This window comes from Artibeus jamaicensis, unplaced genomic scaffold (assembly GCF_021234435.1).
Source record: "Artibeus jamaicensis isolate MK-2021 breed Jamaican fruit bat unplaced genomic scaffold, CSHL_Jam_final contig_490, whole genome shotgun sequence".
Lineage (NCBI taxonomy): Eukaryota > Metazoa > Chordata > Mammalia > Chiroptera > Phyllostomidae > Artibeus > Artibeus jamaicensis.
The window spans coordinates 12,482,792-12,496,230 of NW_026521861.1; the positions used below are offsets into that span (position 1 = coordinate 12,482,792).

The following is a 13,439-nucleotide window of genomic DNA, read 5'->3' on the forward strand; positions in this document are numbered from 1 at the left end:
TTCTCTCCCTCCCCCAGCTCTCGCCCACCTGTGCGTCTGCTTATTTGCAGAGAAGTCTTCAGGGCCTACAACTGGAAAAATCTAGATGCTTTGAAGTTTCCATCCAATATTTATTTCTGACTCGACTTATTTGCATCTTTAGGAAATATGCCTCTCTACACGCTCAATGGAGAGCCACACTGGGAAAATATTTACCTTCTACAGAAACACGTTCCTGGCATCAAAATAGGCTCCTGCAGCCCATCTGCTCCTGTAATTCCTACTGGCTTTAAAACTACATGGATCTGTCTTGTAAGTCATCTCTCATCCACCAGCCCAGGGGTCAGTGGTCATTCCAGCCAAGGGACAATGAGGAGGAGCTCGCCTTCCTGAAACTGAAGGGAAAGGCAAGAGGGACCAGGCTGCTCCCTTTGTTCACAGCTTCACTCTCTCTGACAGGGCGGGGTGGGCCTGGGGTTGGAGGTGGTGCCAGGAGGGTCCCCTGATCAAAATGCAGCATCTGTCTGCAGTCTGGGGACGCCCCAGGGGTCAGCACAGTCCGCCCATCAGCCCTGGGTGCTGGTGAAGGTGCAGAGACCCGGCAGTGGCCAGGGGCCGCAGGCACTCCGGTCTGGGGCGGAGGAGGCCTCTGTGCAACCAGCTGGCTGCTTTTCAATCTGAAGAGGATATTGTTGGAGAAATCCTGACTGGGAGCTGGGCCCCTCTGAGGTCATCACGGCAGACAACAGCTTCGTTTCTGTGTGAAGAACACAATGGATTGCCAGAGAATTTCAATTCTCCGGCAATTATGGCAGACAATGAGCGGTTGTCTCAGCTTTCTTCTCGTTTGCTCCTCCATGTTGCCAGCCAAGAAACCCAGTGCTATTTGTATTTCTTTCCATCCAAGAAACTGTATTGACTTAGCATATTTTATGGGCTAAACAAGCAGACAGAGCAAGGTGGTACGTGTGATGATCACAAAGGCTTGTAAAAGGCCCGCAGGAAGCACAGCTGGGTCCCTTCATCACAACATTAAGTAGCAGGGGAGTCGAAGGTCTGATGAAACCATCCAAGTTCACAGCCCGCCACAAAGGCTGCCCCGAGTTTGTGTGAGATCTGTCTCTCCTTGAACTCTTGTAAACAAGCTGCGTCTGAGCCGTCCTATCTGTGCCAATCTGTGCACTCCACATGTTGTGTGCCTGGCTCCATCACCGGGAATCGCCAGGACAGGTGCCGGAGCTTGGCTTTCTTTTCTTTGCACAGCACCTGACACTCCTTAGACAGGCCCTGTATATGGCTTCCCAGACAGGGCCATGTGTTGAAGTTAAGTGACTGGCAAAACCCTCCATTTTCAGACTTGGGCACGCCCATCTGTGTGTGCCTGGGTCTCTCCCGCAGTCTGAGCCTCACTGGTGTTTTCTGACTCTCATCGAACACACTGAAGCACATAAAACCTGGCCGTTTTCTACAGCCTGGTTGAAAGATTTATTTTTCAGAGAAAATCCCTAAAGGAGGCTCAGGCTTGCTCAGCCGGCTCCAACGGCATCCAGCTCGGAATGAGTGTTAATTTCAGAAGCACTTTCCTGGGCATGAAAGTTAATGATCTAGTGGCACTGGGCTTCTAACTTTGCAAAAGCCCACTACGGCTCAGGCATCTCAGGCTCCATCTCTGCACACACCCCGATCCGCTCCCTGACCCAGCAGCCCTGTGCTCCCAGCCCGGAAGAAAGGTCGCTCTGTCTCCATGTCTCCCATTTCTTTCTTGTCTTCCCATTGTGGTCCCTCGAGTAGACTATTAACTGAACAGCCCTGTGATGCGGATTACTGTCTCTCGGTGCAAGGCTACCGCCACCAGGCTCATTTTGCTTAACAACCTCAGAATTGACTCACATTTGGACTCTGGAATGAAAGGCTAATTGAGTCAGTCTGCTGTGGAGAGCATAACCCTGATTGAGAGGATGGAACTATACAGACTGCTCCGGGCAGCACGCTGGGCAGGCTGGTGTTTGAGAGAAGACATCAGCCCAGATCCCAGCCCAAAGACAAGCACAGCCAGTGGAGGGAACGAGAGCCTCCAAATAATTGCGAAAACATGCAGCTTTGCTAAAACGCAACCATCGCCACGGTGCCTTCACATCGGACCCCGCTCTCCATGGTATCTCTATCTGGAGACAGGGTGGTCACATGATAGGATCACATTTTACAGAGAGAAAAAGGTGAAGCAAGAAGTTTACACGGTGGGGCAATGGAACTGGCTCATTACTGGCTGGCTGGTACATTTTCAGGAATTGTGGGAGTTGGTTAACACCACTGTGGTATAGTTTGTGTGGTGTCGGTGGGAGTGTTTATGCCACGGTAATCAGCAAACACTACAAATCAGGGCTTTATGTTGTTCTTGGAGAACAGTTTTTAAATATTTGCCAGCACAACCCTGTTTAAGAACCAGTAAGATACGGTCGATCCCACCGATCATGTGTATGTCATGGTCATGGCTTGGAGTCAGCTCCAGTCCTTTCTAGAGGGAGAGATGTCCTCTCCCATCCCCAGTCACCACTGGCCGAAATGAAACGGTGTAGCACCAATTAGCTTCCGGTCTTCAGTACCTGCCAAAGAAAGGAAACAGACCTCCCCGAGGGATGCTTACTTCCCAACATCTTCTCTTACCAGCACAGTCCTCTTAAATCTCTTAAAGCAACATGTGCTACGGTTACAGGTATTGACAAAGCAGCTAAATTCGCGTCTGTTCCATTGACTGAATGATGGATCAAGTGCTTGCGATCTACTGATGAAGAAATTCCCTGTCCCTGAACTCAAATAACTCACAGTCTAGCAGCTGAGCGAAACGACTCGAAAGACTGTAATCATACAGTGGCCAGTTCCTGATAAAAAGCTCATAAAGGCAGCAAAGAAAAACAGCTAATTTAAATGACGTGTTTAGTATATGCTAGGTATGTCTTTACACACTTAGTATTTTTTTCCTGACAAGTTTAACAAGGTAGGGGCTCTTTTACTCTAATTTTATGGATAAGAAAAGCACAGCCTAGCCAGTTGAGACCAGAGCGAAATAGTGAGTTGTAGAAGCAGGATTCAAAACCACACATTCCGATCCTCACAACTTAAGGTTTAGCCTCGCACAGCTGCAGAAGCTGGTGTCGGCGAGGCGGGGACCCTGGGACTGAGACTTGGAGGGTGTGCAGCATCTGTCAGGTAAAGGCGAAGGAAGGGATGTCAGGCAGAAGGAAGAGGCGTGTGACTGAGCAACTATACTCATAATAATCCCACGGTGACAGTGATGTGGCATTTGTACGTGTCAGGCACTGACCTAAGTGCTTGACCTGTATTCACATATTTAATTTTCGTAGCAGTCTTAGTAGGTGATACCATGAGCCTCACTTTACAGATAAGGAAACTGAGGCAGAGAGAGGCTAAGGACCTCCTTCCCGGGGGCAGTAGAGCTGTTTGTTTGGTCGAGCTGGAATGTGACCACATTCAATCTGACTCTGCAGGTTATTCTCCATCACCACACTTCACACAGGCATCATCCAGAAAACTGAGTCATTCGCGGGGCACAGCAGGGCCACGGGATGCAAATGCTGACTGATGGGAGATGGTGTGGGAAAGACCGCAGACAGCCTTGAATGACCAACCTAAGAGGTTGGATTTTACTCGAAAAGCAATGGGGACCACTGAAGGATTTTAAGCAGAGAAGTGACATGACTGGATTTGCTTATCAAGAAGACTCATGACTGGATTTGCTTATCAAGAAGACTCTTGGGTCTTTCCATTGTTCAGCAAAGATTTGCTTTATACATACTCTGTGTCCTCACTGTTCTAGAGTGACGGGAAGAGCAGAAAGATGGCCAAAGATGGGGAAAATGGTAACACAGGAGACAGCAGGCCAGCAGTGAACCAGAGGGAAGAACAGAGGGCTGGAAGGGGGAAAAAAAAAGGATGCACTGAGTGGTGGGCATCACTCAAACGGAAGTCAAGACTGCGGACGCAAGGAGTCAGAATCAGGGCGTGGACAACTCGGCAGACAGTGGTGCCAGGTCTGCAAGGAAGGCAGTGAGGGGGGGTGGAACCAAGTTCGCGGCACTGTGAGAGCCCAGTGTCCACTAGGTTGTTAGACCCCAGCTCTGCCTCTGTCCAATCGCACAGCCCAAGCACCTGCTCTCCCCGCTCCCCAGGACAGCCCCCTGAACACATCCCTGCCCGCCCTGGGCTAGGAACCACACTGCAACCTGTCTGAATGGCTTCTCCACCTGGGCTGCCGTGATCCAAACAAGAAAGCTCACACATCCAGTGTGGGATTAACAAAGAAAAGTCACAATTGGGTCTCTTCTGGAGACGTGAAATCTCCATGACGACAGAGCGATGAACGTGATTGTTTTTCTCTGAGAAAATGAAAATGAAATGAATAGGCACTAATGGAAAAACCTATCTCCCTCTGAAAGAGAAAATTTCCCACCCTTAAAGAGGAGTAAAGTGCTGGCGAATGGCAAGTTGGCCTAAGGAAATCTGAAGGAAAAACAGTGGTTTGTGCAGAAACTATCATATTAAAGGAAGCATGTTGCTAACTGGAAATAGAAAAATGATTATAATAATAAAATCTAGGAGTGTCTTTTCAAACAGCAGATGGTCTTTTGACAGTGGGGTGAACATCATTCACCTACTTTTTTCTTAACACTTTTAGGAAAATTGTGTTACAGTGAACAGGTCAAAAATCATACTATAAATGCCCACTTTGACTCATCCTGGATTATCCCAACCCATTAAATGTCTTTCCAGGACAAACCCGTTCTTGGACACGAGCCGTGTGGCTGGTGGACTGGAGCCCTGGACTACTACGCCTTGTGAAATCTTGGATGAGGTCCGGGTTCTGACACTAATTAGCCAGAGTTCCTAAGTATGTTGCCTAATTTTTTAAGCCCGTGGTTCTCCCTCCCACTTCAGAAATGTGGTCTATGGGACACTTGAAGCTACTTGGGAAAAGAAAAAAAACCCACTTGTTTTCAAAGCATTATCATTTCTCTCACCCGCAACTGCATTCTGCCATGACAGGACTTTTGAGTCAAGGCATTTGGTTTCCTTTCATTAGAGGAACCAAGATTTTTTCCAGAAGATGCCCTCATCTCACCTACAAGGTCAGAGACAAAGAGGTCAAGGTCCTGCCCAGAGTCACACACACACAGAGGCTGGTGGCATGTGGGCCTCACTACACGGGCCACTGCCAACTCCCCATGCCCCAGCCCTGGAAGGGAAAAGTGCAGAGGGTGCTGGACTGCAATTTTCCTGGGATTTGACTTAAATCGTCAAATACATCATTGCTCTCCCCCTGCCACTATTTGGCTAGATGGTCCTTCAGCGCCTTCTTCCTCATGTTCCACAATGAAGCCTCAGCCCACACTTCAAAGACAACGCAGGAGCACAGGGGGCACCAAACTTGACCTAAGAGGGCACTGAGTCTATCAATGACCTGGCCTTGCTAAGGGCCTTCAGGCCCTCACCACCACCCCACACAGGACGTCAAGACCTGACTACCCTGCAGAAACCCAGATCCCGGGACAGGGCCCCTTTACTAATCTATCTGCTTGTGTAAGAAATCACTAGCGTTGTTCACTGAACCCGACATGAGCATGAGGGCGTCAGAGCCCTGGTTTCCAAGTCCGGCCATTTAGTGTCTGGAAGCTTTCTCAGTGGGTCTGGTGGAGGGGGCCGCACTGGGCAGGCCTGTTTCTCAAGCGAGCCCCACCTCTTAAGCTCTTCACCTCGGAGTTATTTCACTTCTCTGACTCTCAGTTTCTTCACCTGGAAAATGGGGTCAATGCCCCCGACGGTCACGTCAACGGCTGTTGTGAGAGCAAACTGACAGTTACATGAAGTGCCTCACCCAGACCTGAGCATGCACACGGCCCAATGAACTTCAACTTCCCGTCCCTCTGATGTTCTTCTTTCCCCCATCCCTGGTCTCTTCTGATGTTAAGCCCTTGCAACAAAAACACGCACTAAACACAGAGAAACACACATCTTGTCTGTCTCTGCTGGCTTTTCTCCTACATACTCTGGACAGGCAGCTACATCTGTGTGAGGCTGACATCAGCAACTTTGACCACGATGAACTGGAGAAGTCCCAAGCCAGGGGCCTGTGGTGTGACTTAAAACATCTCAGTCCGATGAGCTCATAAAATAAAAGCATTTTAAGAAAAGCTGTTTTTTCCCCTCAGGGACTGGGGGCAGAGGGAGAATGCATGCGTTTAAAAGGACTAAATATCAGTAGGTTGGTTAATGCTGCTAATCTCTTATGCACTCTAAAAATAATTTGAAAAACACGCCACTGATATTAGACCCGGGACGACAAAGCAAGAGCCCAGTCGTGGTGGTTTTCTGCCACACTGACACAAAGCAGCTTTTCCTCTTTCTGTTTTTAGTAAATTACCTTAGCCCTTCTTCCCGGGCAGCCTACTAGAGAGCACATCTGGAAGGCATCCTCTGGCAAATCAGAGCCAACATTAAATACACTTTGCAGGGGGTTTGCAGGGGGCAGTCTCTAGCCTTGCCGTTCCCCACTCCGGGCTGCACATGCTGACCCCTCGGAGTAAAGGCGCTTCTGAAAGCCCAGGTCCTCCTCTGTCTGAGAGCCCACATGTCGCTCTAGAGCAAAGGCCCTGGGGCAGGTTCATAGGCCCCAGGCACAGATGCCCAAAGCTCCATAAGCCCCTTGCCATGGATTCCACTCCTGGCGGGGTGGTGGAAGCCTCGGCCAATTAACATGCTCCTCGGGGCTCAGCTAGACCACAGCCCCGTGCTGTTGGGATACAGCACTTTGAGGTCTGAGGGGCCTTCGAGACTTGTTTCCTGGGACAAGGAAGGGCTCTGTGGCCAAGCAGAGATCAATGCCTATTCTCCCAAATCCCTGCTCAGCTTTATTTTGATGTTTGAGAGGCTACGGCCCATTTAGTAAAACCCCACTTGCCCTGAAGAGCCCTGATCGCGGTTGCTGGTCTGGCTCCTCGGCAGCTCCTGGGCCACTGGAGGCTGTGGCCATGCCACAGCTGGACCCACAGAGGGCTGTGAGAAAGCATCACCCACAGAGGAAACGGTGCAGAGGACCCGGGTACAGCCAGGCGTTATTTTCATCCTCGCGTCCTGCTTGGGGTCTCTCCAGGGTGAGGGCTCAGTGCTGGCAGGCTGCAGGGCAGGCGGATGGGGGGGCTTCCTCAGCTTTTCTGATCACATCGAACTGCAGCAGCCCCCCAGGGGGGAGTCTGGGGCAGCATCAGATCAATCTCCGCACCCCGCACGAAGCCACCTCGCCTATAAACACTGACAGCCATCCATCAACATCTGCGGAGAGGCAGACGGGGCTTGACAGCTAATCTCTACGTGGCACGTTTGAAAAGCAAGTTATAGCGGTTGGCAAGGGAATCCATTCCAACCTAGAAAGGGCTCTCGGCAGCCTCTGCTCGGATGCCCCAGGGCTGCCCTTTGGCCAGGACCCCCTCCACACCCCCTCGACCAACTTTTCCAATGCACACACACCCTGCTGTCCCAGCTAAGCAGACTGGAAGTCATCATTGAAGCACCAAACCTTGCAAACCACCCTATGCGGCGCTGCCAAGTCAATCAAGTTGTTTTGTACTATCCACGCTACGACATGCCCATTAGTGTAGAAAACCCAGCCTTGGCAGGACTTGTTTTTATGAAATGGAGGGAGAAAAGACATTGGAGGTTTTGTGGATGCTGAAATTATCCAATAGCTTTCTGATGGGATAACAGCAAATGACAAATACGCTCTAACCCTCAGAGTAAATCTTATCCAATAAGTCTTTTCTATTTCTGCAGGGAAACTTTGGAAATCAGCTGTGTGACTGCACCGCAAGGAGAAATAGAAATCTAGATGTTCAACCAATCTTTCACCAGCAGACGCGGAGTTTAAATCTGCAGACCAACATGCTGTGGATTGATTTCATATAGAATTCTGCAGGCACTTCCTCCTGCAGGCGTGAATTTCAGAAGCTTCCTCCCATTCATCCTGGAGCCTAAGAAGCTCAAGTCACCTGCCCAGGAGCCCTGGGCTGCAAAGGTCACCCACCATGGCTCTATTTAATTATTTACGCCCTCTCTAGCTTCAGAAAGAATTTTGAGATCATTCTGATGTAGCTTTAATGCAACAGAATAATTGTAAAAAATCAGTGAGGAAATTGGTGGCCACAGGAAGATACGATAAAGGTGGTAGACAGCTGCTACAAAATGGGCACAAACCCCTGGCTAGATGAAAACTCTGTATTTTATATGGTTCTGTGCATTCTAGCAACATCCAGGAAGAGGGGAGACATGACTAGTTCCACAACTCATGATATGTCAATATTAAAATCAAGATAGACCCTCAGAAGCAAATCTAAGATGCTCAGAAGACATTTTCAAGTGCCATTATTCTATCTACTACAGGATGTCTCTGATCTAATTCCTGGAACCTAGGAAATGTTTCAAGACAAAGGCTTTTGCAGATATGATTAAGGTCATGGACCTTCAGGTGGGGGGATTATCCTGGGTTCTCCAGGTCACCACAAGGGTCCTTGAAAGTGGAAGGGGGGCGCCGAAGAGGAAGTCAGAGTGACGGCATGTAAGAAAGGCTAGGTTGGCTGATTTTTTAAAACTCCTCACCAAGGACATGTTTAATGGTTTTAGAGAAAGACGAAGTGGGGCGTGGAGAGAGAAAGAAGTGAGAGAAACACTGATGGGTTGCCTCCAAAATGGGCCCCAACTAGGGATGGAACCCACAGCCTTTTGGTGCTTGGGACGACACTCCAACCAACCGAGCCACCCTGCCAGGGCCTGGCCTTTGCTGACTTTGAGATGGAGAGAGAGACCATGAGCCAAGAAATGAGGAGGGGAGGGAAAGCAAAAATATGAATTTATTTTACCCCTAAATTCCTCTGTCAGGAATTTAGCCCTATGGACCCCTTGATTTCAGCCCAGTGAGGTCTGCGTAGGTCTTCTGACCTCCAGAACTGGGAGAAAATAAATCCATATTGTTTAAAGCCAACATGCTTGTGCCAATTCATTACATCAGCAACAAGGGACTTCATCACTCCTAAAAAGCAGTCTACAAGTAAAGGTTCTTAATATAGAATTTGAAGATGGACCAGAGTTTAATTTTCAATTTAACTACCACGACATTTTAGACAAGTACCTTAACTCGCCTGAAATTTAATTTACTCCAGTGGGATGTCAATAAGGCTTTCAAAACAGCCCTGGAGGATTAGGTGTGGCCAGCACCTAGCACCTGTTTACGACTGTTCCAGAGCCCTACATGAGGATAAGACTCATCATTGCTGGTGGCTTCTCTGCTCTGTACCAAGCCCAGGAGGTCAGCCTGCCCCGGCCTTGAGACCTCCACAAAGTCCTGGGGTAGAGATGTCCACACTGATATTTCCCTTAGCATCCGCCTGCTAATCACGTGGCGTGTGAGGGCCTGTGTATGCTCGATAAAGTCATGATTCCTATCAGGCTCCTTCGTACCAGGAAGAGAGGGAGAGATTTCTCTTGTGAGCTCTCTACACCTTCAAGTGGAGAAACGTGTTTTACAGGCCAGTGAATCACTCCCACGGAAGCAGGCTGAGGCAATGACCAGCTCACTCACTACCTGTGGTCCCCACTGGATGCCCTCTGCTGGCCCGGCTGGCATCGGGGCGGTGTAAACTGGCCGAGGTGCCACCTGTGCCCTAACAAGGAAGCATTCGCACCGTGATGGTCACGGCCAGAGAAAATAAAGTCTAATTATTTTAGGGAAACACAGGCAAATTCTAGAAATTATCTCCAGTGCTGCTGGGCCAACTTCAGTCAAACTTTGCTTTCCTGGGGGTTCCAGAAGGTGAAAAATTACAATCGAATTACAATCGCACAGACTCTCTTGATCTCAATCATTTCAAAACCTCCTCCCCTGTCCCCACCTGAACAGGACAAGCATTAGATGTCTCTAAGGAGCCTGCGTGCCAAGCCGCAAACTCATCAGACCGCTAATTTACCTTCCAAGTATGAAAGGAGCCGTGCTTCCGTGGGTCCCCGGAGGACGTGGCGAAAGGCGAAGGCGAATGGGTATCTGAATGACCAACGACCTACGCTTGCACAAACAGACTTTAAGCAGAAACATATGAAAATAATATCTCCTATTAATCTTTCATAGGGTCACAGGTGGCCTAAGGGGATTATGTTCATTGGTAAATACACACGAGGTCACTTTCCTACCAGGCAAGTCGTTTTAAGGTCAGCAGGGACTTTGAGCTCAGCAAACAGCTAGTCCCTAATGCCTGCCTTCCTTTTGCTTGGGAATTGCACTGTTATTTGTCCAAAGAATACATCACCTAATCCATCACTGTCAGAGGAAAACCCTCTTCAGAAAGCCCACGCCCCTTCTTTGTGGGCCAGTCTCACATCTAACATCTTCTTGTCAACACCACCCCTCACCTCCTCCTGCCCAGCTTTCCTACATTTTGTCCTAAAGCTCTTTGCCACTAAAAAAAAAAAAACAACTATGGGCCTCCCTTTTTTCTTCAGGGCAATGGAGCAGATTTACATGGTCCATTAACCCATTTTGATAATAAACTGTCCCCCCAACCACTCCACCCAAACAGATGAACCTAAGGGGTGTTTATTTTTTTTAACAGAACATCACATCAGTTTATTTCGGATGTTACAGCAATGATAAAATCAACAAGTTTAATTCTTTTAAAAATAAATCTTTTAAAAGATTTTATTTACTTATTTTTAGACAGAGGGGAAAGGAGGGAGAGAGGGAAAGAAACATCCATGTGTGGTTGTCTCTCGTGTGCCCCCCACTGGGGGCCCGGCCCATGACCCAGGCATGTGTCCTGACTGGGAATCAAACCAGCGACCCTTTAGTTCACAGGCAGGCACTCAATCCACTGAGCCACAGCAGCCAGGGCAACAAGTTTAATTCTTAACCGCAGGAGGGAAACTTAGCCATTGAAGTATTTTTAAGATTATTTTCTCTAAAAAACCGAGGGAACTTTTCTCCCTCATCCCATATCCCGCAGTTTCCCAACAGTCTGTCTTTGGGAGACTTTGACCTGACGAGTAAACCACTTTGGGGTTATTTCATAACTTCCTTCCCCAGATAAAAACTGATCTGAACAAATCACATATTGCATAGGTTTCTTTGCATGTTATTTTGACCCATTCGCAGTGACCTCAAGGGTCTGCTCTGAGCCCTCCCACCAACGCTGCTCCCCCGGCTCCGAGCCCCAGGAAGAGCGTTTCAGCCTTCCTGCCCACCCTCTCCATCATTTTCTATCTTACATCTTCACTTTGCACACAGTCTTGCTTCGTCACAGGAAGGCAGCCCTCAGGATTACACCCGGCACAACGATGTTCACTGGGTATTTGTTGAAGGAGTGAATGAAGGAATCTGAGTGCAATACGCCACGGTGCCAGTCACCTACAGATCCACACTCATCACAGATGTCTTGGTTCGGCCCCGATGAGGAGAAACAGTGGCCACTGCATCTAACCGTTCCAGACACTGTCCCGACAATGACTACATGACTACATGTACCTCGAGCCAGTGCCTTGCCCTGTGCTTCACAGCCAGTGTCATTTCATTTCACACCCAATCACCTGACTGGCCAGTTCAGCCTTTTTTCACAGCAGAGGCCTAGGGGGTTCCAAAGAAGTCAACATTCAGCCGAAGTCATAGAGCTGGTGAGAGTGAGAGCCGGGTTTCAAAAAGCAGACCGCAGATTCTGAAGCTCGCACTTACCACCAAGAGCACCGCAAGGAGGATTAGTTCTGGGAATTTTGCTGCCACTTTGACATGAACCATGTACTTGAGAAGCCAAAATCGATGTAAGCAGATACAAATGATCTCGACTAGGCCCAACAAAGTGTGATGACAGAATTGCCGGGCACTTTTGTTTGCTCAGCTGTGCTTGAAAAATATAAAAATGATATGTGTGGGTACCCTGGCCACAATCGGGCTGCCTCTGCTGTGTCCCCTCCTAAGTCTCAATGCCGTCCTGCAGGGCCCATTTAGCTGCCACCCTTCTTATCCCCAGCTTTGCCCATCCCTTTGAGAGCAAGGTGACACCTGTCAGCCTGGGTCACCTGGTTGACATTCCCTAAGGCAATGAAGTCTTCAAGTTTGGGCCCGAGACCAGCATTGTCACCATCACTGGCGATGATATGGAATGCAAATTAATCAAGCCCCACCTCGACCTCGTGAATTAGAAACTGATGCCCTCAAGCGATGGCACCAGGGAGAAGTCCCTGCCCCTGCCCCTCCTCCCTGTGCACGTGCGTTCTGCTGACGACACAGTCATCTCTGACCTGCTGGACCCTGCAGAACACATGGCGTTCTCAACTGCTGAACAGGTAAATGAATCCACCACCAGCCAGGGCGCAAAGCAAAAAACCAACTTCCTAAACCATAAACCTTATTTGTAGCTTAAAACGTTTCCACCCGAATTTTCGAACCTACCATATGAAAGAGGTGTCTCTATTTGCTTTTGTCTATTTTGAAAGAAAAGTTTTCTGGCAGGACAGCATCAGGGTCCTTTGCTAGAGTGAACATTCTTGGAGAGAAGACATTTGCTCTCCCCAGACCCCCATCCAAAGAAGTTCAAAGCTGTTAGATGGAGACAGATAACTCGCCAACAGGAATTCCAACTCTGGGCACTCACAGGAACCTTGAATTTGCAGCTTTCTGGCATTTCTGACTCTAAGGGTTATCCCTGGCACAATGTCATTATAATCCTTTAGCTCTTACCATGGCAAATGGTCACAGAGCAAGAGAGGCGCTGGACGTACCTGAGATGGCTCAGGCAGGTCAAAATCTGCCACCTGATCCCGCATCCCAAGGAGCAGAGACTTACCACCTGTGACACTCTCCCCAAGGCCCTACCTAAGAGAAAAGCACCAGAGTCTTCCTGGACACAAAGGGTGTTTACATATCGGCCCAGAGTTCCGCCTGACTGAGCAGAATCTCATGTTAAAATTCTCTGCTGTACCAAAAAAGCATAAGGAAGGGCTGTCTATCCAGAGGGTGTCACTCAGAGCAAGGAACCAAGCTGGGCCAGGGACACCAGCAGCCACACGGCCATACACTGACAGGTGGTGGGAAGCTCAGCAGTCCTGAGTGTCCGGCACCCACTTCCACCTGGAAGGGCTCCAGCATCGGGCTCCCAGGACATCCCACAGCCTTGCTACCCCGACTTGCAGGAGTTGGATAGGGTGGGCACAGGCAGCCACATACCCCCAGACTCTGCCTGTTCAAGGAATATTTGTTCACCGGCATGTTTTCTAGCCCAAGATTATCCTGGTCCTTCAAGTGCAGCCATTCTCAGAGTGAGGACCCTGGTGTGATCTCAAAGAGCCTCGTAGGGTCTGTGAGGTCAACACTAACTCCCAACTCCACAATCATGCTGAGTTCTCATTGGCCTTTC

General features: G+C 49.1%; 1 protein-coding gene across 1 annotated transcript in view; it reads right to left on the bottom strand.

Moving 5' to 3' along the window:
* GFRA1 (GDNF family receptor alpha 1) overlaps positions 1-13,439 on the bottom strand; it is a 195,002-nt gene that overhangs the window by 32,174 nt on the left and 149,389 nt on the right. The gene's annotated exons all lie outside the window — the stretch shown is intronic.